Source organism: Cajanus cajan, chromosome 5 (assembly GCF_000230855.2).
Source record: "Cajanus cajan strain Asha chromosome 5, NIPB_CcT2T_4, whole genome shotgun sequence".
Classification (NCBI taxonomy): Eukaryota; Viridiplantae; Streptophyta; class Magnoliopsida; order Fabales; family Fabaceae; genus Cajanus; species Cajanus cajan.
The window spans coordinates 26,331,102-26,336,164 of NC_138521.1; the positions used below are offsets into that span (position 1 = coordinate 26,331,102).

Consider the following 5,063-nt stretch of genomic DNA (forward strand, 5'->3'; position numbering starts at 1 on the left):
CTTGATTTTCTCCTTGTAGAATTTTGAATTCTCATAGGCTTCCAAGGGGATCTCATCAAGCTCATTTAGTTGCAACCTCTTTTCTTCACCAGCCTGATCAATAGAGAAGTTGCAGGTCTTCACAACCTAGTAGGCCCGATGCTCAATCTCAACAGGTAAATGACATACCTTGCCAAAGACAACCTGATAAGGAGACATCCCTATGGGTGCTTTGTAGGCAGTCCTATGCGCCCAAAGAGCATCATCCAATCTGTTACTCCAGTCTTTTCTGTTGGGCTGGAAAATCTTCTCTAAGATTCTCTTGATCTCCCTGTTTGAAATTTCAGCTTGCCCATTGGTTTGGGGGTGGTAGGGTGTAGAAATTCTATGCACTACCCCATACTTCTTGAGCAAAGCCTGCATAGATCTGTTACAAAAATGGGTGCCCTGATCACTAACAATAGCTCTAGGTACTCCAAACTTGCAGAATAGGTGAGATCTAACAAAATCCACAACAACCCGAGCGTTATTAGTTCTGGTGGGTTTGACTTCCACCCATTTTGAAACATAATCAACAACTAAAAGAATGTAGGAAAAACCAAAAGAAACAGGAAAGGGACCCATGAAATCAATACCCCAGACATCAAACACCTCACAAAATAGCATGGGCTACTAAGGCATCTGTTGTCTCCATGTAAGGGATCCTCCTGCTCGCTGACACTGCTCACAAGTGCTACAAATCTTCCACGCATCTTTGAAAATGGTGGGCCAATAGAAACCATAATCGAGCACCTTGCGAGCTGTCCTCTAAATGCCTAGATGGCCACTTGGTGTGAAAGAATGACAAAATTGCAAGACCAAAGCGATCTCATGATCTGGTATGCATCTCCTAATCACCTGGTCACTGCACAACTTCCACAAATAGGGGTCATCCCAAATATAATGCTTAGCATCACTCTTAATTTTATCAATTTGAGCTCGTGATGCTAAGGGAGGAAAAAAAGAAGCAACTAAAAAATTAACAATGTTTGCAAACCAAGGGGTGGTAGAAGAAACAGAAATAGAAGAAACAATCAACAAATTTTCATCAGGAAAATTATCCTGGATGGGTAAGACGTCAGCATTGTCCTCAGGTCTTTCAATTCTGCTAAGATGGTCTGCCACTAAATTCTGAGCTCCACTCCTGTCCTGGATATCCAAATCAAACTCCTGGAGCCAGAGCATCCACCTGATCAATCTAGGCTTTGACTCAGCCTTTTTCAGTAAGTACTTCAAGGCTGCATGGTCAATATAAACAATAGCATGAGAACCAAGCAAATAAGATCTAAATTTATCAAGAGCAAAAACAATGGCAAGAAGCTCTTTCTCTATGGTAGTGTAGTTTGCTTGGGTAGCGTCCAAAGTCCTGGAAGCACAATATATCACTCGAGGCAACTTGTCAACTCTCTGTGCCAGGACAGCTCCCAATGCATAATTGGATGCATCACACATCAGCTCGAATGGGACTGTCCAATCAGGTGCCTGAATGATTGGAGTGGTGGTCAGTGCTTCCTTGAGGCAGTCAAAAGCCTGTTTACACCTGTCATCAAAAACAAAATCAACATCTTTCTGCAATAGATTGGATAGCGGAAGGGCCTTCTTGTTGAATTCTTTGATGAAGCGCCTGTAGAAACCTGCATGGCCAAGAAAAGATCAAACCTCTCGCACGCAAAAGGGGTAAGGCAACTGTGAAATAACAGAGACTTTCGCAGGATCTACTTCTATGCCCTTACTAGAAATAATATGCCCTAAAACTATACCATGTTCTACCATGAAGTGACATTTTTCAAAATTCAGAACAAGATCAGTTTCAATGCATCTATTAATCACTCTATCCAAATTATCTAAGCATGTGTCAAAAGAGGATCCATATACAGTAAAATCATCCATAAACACCTCTATGCAATTTTCAAGAAAATCAGAAAAGATATTAAGCATGCACCGCTAGAAGGTACCAGGGGCATTGCATAGGGCAAAGGGCATCCTCCTATAGGCAAAAGTGCCAAAGTGGCAGGTGAATGTAATTTTCTCTTGATCCTCAAGAGCAATATGGATTTGAAAATAACCAGAAAAACCATCAAGGAAGCAATAGTGAGATTTACCTTCCAAACGCTCAAGCATCTGGTCAATGAAAGGTAGCGGAAAATGATCTTTCCTGGTTGCTTGATTCAGCCTTCGATAGTCGATGCAGACCCTCCAACTATTTTGCACTCTAGTGGGAATGAGCTCATCCCTCTCATTTTTCACAACAGTGAGGCCTGTCTTCTTGGGGACCACCTGGACCGGACTCACCCACTGACTATCTGATATAGGATAAATGATCCCAGCTTGAAGAAGCTTGGTCACCTCCTTCTTGACTACATCCAAAATGACAGGGTTGAGTGGCCTCTAGGGCTGTCTCACTGGTTTAGCTCCATCCTCTAAGAGTATCCTATGCATGCAAGTGGATGGGCTGATACCAGGAATGTCTGCCAGGGTCCAATCGATGGCTTTCTTATGCTTTTTCAGAATGTGCAAAAATTTCTCCTCTTAAACAACATCAAGGGAGGTGGAAATGATCACTGGAAACTTCTCATTATTCTCCAAGTAAGCATACTTGAGGTTTTCTGGTAGAGGCTTTAATTCTGGAATGGGTGTTGGCTGAACAGTAGAAGGAACTAAGGGTTCCACAGCATGTACCTCAACCTGCAAGTCAGATTCATGTGTACTTCCTGAAACATGGTCAGTGCATTCTGACTCCAAAGAAATAATATCCAGAGGTACAACACCCAAAACATCAGATACAAAATCAGATTTATTTTTGGAACAAGAATCAAAATCGGATATAGAAATATATTCAAAATCAAACTCAGAAACAGATTCAGAAACATAATCAGATTCTGTACATGCAAGAGAATTATATAGATCAGATAGAAAATAATGTTTCTTATCATGCAAAGAATAAAAATCAGAAGCATACTCATCAACAACATCATCAAGTATTTTAGCACGAAAAACAGAATGGTCTTCAGATGGATGTCTCATGGCATCAAGAATATTAAAATGGACAATACTATCACCAAATTCCATGGACAATGTACCAGCATACACATCAATCTTAGTTCGGGCTGTTTTAGAAAATGGTCTGCCTAAAATGATTGGGATAGATCCATGGGATAATCCCTCCTCCATATCAAGCACATAAAAATTAGCAGGAAAAATTAGTTCACCGACCCGAACTAAGACATCCTCAATGAAACCTATAGGGTGGGGGACACTTCTATTTGCCAACTGTATCACCACACCCGTAGGTTGCATAGGACCAAGAGACAAAGATTTAAAAATGGACAGAGGCATGACATTTATAGAAGCACCCAAATCAAGCATGGCATTTTCAAATTTTTTATTCCCAATAATACAAGGTATGCAGAAAGTACCTGGGTCCTTACATTTTTCAGGAATGTGCGGAACAGATTTACCTATCAAAGCAGACACATTTCTGCCCATGCTGATTCTCTCATTTCCCTTCATTTTCCTCTTATGAGTGCATAGCTCCTTCAAGAATTTTGCATATCTCGAGATTTTCTTTATGGCATCAAGCAGAGGTATGTTCACCTCTACTTTCCTGAAGGTCTCCAATATTTCCTTATCCACCTCTTCCATCTTTTTGCTTGGAATCAATTTAAGAGGCAATGGAAGAGGGATAAGAGGCTGCTGTAAATCAGAATTGGGGCTGGAAGAAGGTCCACCTGCATGAAAAATTCAGGCACCAACTGGTTCATCATTTTGCTCAAGTGTAGATGCTGGAACTGGTACTGGCACTGGCACAGGTGCAGATGCTGATGGGGTGGAGGTACTGCAATGGGTAAGTCAATCTGTTTCCCCGATCTCAATTTGATGGCACTCACATTTTTCGGATTTTGCACAGTCTGAGAAGGCAATCTATCTAAATTTTGTGACTGTGCCTGATTAAGTTGAGTAACCATCTGCCCCATATGATTGGTCAAGCTCTGAATGGAAGCTCTAGTATCTTGCTGGAATTTCATATTTTGAAGAGTCATCTGCCTCACTAACTTCTCCAATGAAGGTTCAGAAGTAAAAGGTTGAGGAGCTGGTGGTGCAAGAGCTTCATGTTGTCTCTGTTGCTACTGTTGGATAGGGGGAGGCACATATCTGCTGGGACCAGCATTGTTTTGGAAGGGAGGGGATGGTTGTTGTTGCTGCTGCTGGTTAGACCATCTGAGATTGGGATGATTTCTCCAACCTGGATTGTACCTATTGCTGGAGAGGTCATAACTCTGCTGTTGTTGTTGCTAGACAAGAGGTTTGTTGTAAATATTTGCAGCATATGCCTCTAGATGCTCATTTACTCCTGAATGTTGCAGAGAAGGGCACATATTTGTGTGATGATCAATTAAAGAACAAAGGTCACAGACCCTTGCTACAGATGCAGATTTTTGATTTGCAGCAAGTTGAGTCACCAGGTTGACCAATGCATCAAGTTTACTCTCCAGCTTTTTATCTGCATCAGTGGCCACATCATGAACTCCTCTAATGACAATTGCATTGTCGTTTCTGGTACTAAATTGTTGAGAGTTGGAGGTTATTTTTTCTATCAAGTGCCTGGCTTTGGCTGGGGTCATGTCACCAAGTGCTCCACCACTTGCAGCATCTATCATACTCCTCTCCATGTTATTCAGCCCCTCATAGAAATATTGCAACAACAACTGCTCAAAAATCTGGTGGTGAGGACAGCTTACACACAACTTCTTGAATCTCTCCCAGTACTCATATAAGCTCTCTCCACCAAGTTGCCTGATCCCTGATATATCTTTTCTGATTGCAGTGGTCCTCGAGGCAGGGAAGAATTTCTCCAAAAAATTCTTTTCAGATCATCCCAGCTAGTGATGGACTTGGGAGACAAATAATACAACCAATCTTTAGCAACTCCCTCCAATGAGTGTGGAAATGCCTTCAGGTAAATGTGGTCCTCTTGAACATCAGGAGGCTTCATGGTAGAACAAACAATATGGAACTCCTTCAAATGTTTATGTGGATCCTCACCT

The 5,063-nt window shown here is 41.7% G+C and overlaps 1 non-coding gene across 1 annotated transcript; it reads left to right on the top strand.

Annotated features, from left to right (window-relative positions):
- Positions 1 to 4,733: 4,733 nt before the first annotated feature.
- On the top strand, positions 4,734 to 4,839 carry LOC114916219 (small nucleolar RNA R71). Its single transcript, XR_003804603.1, has one exon. It is a non-coding gene; the product is annotated as a small nucleolar RNA R71 (small nucleolar RNA).
- The last annotated feature ends 224 nt before the right edge of the window (positions 4,840 to 5,063 follow it).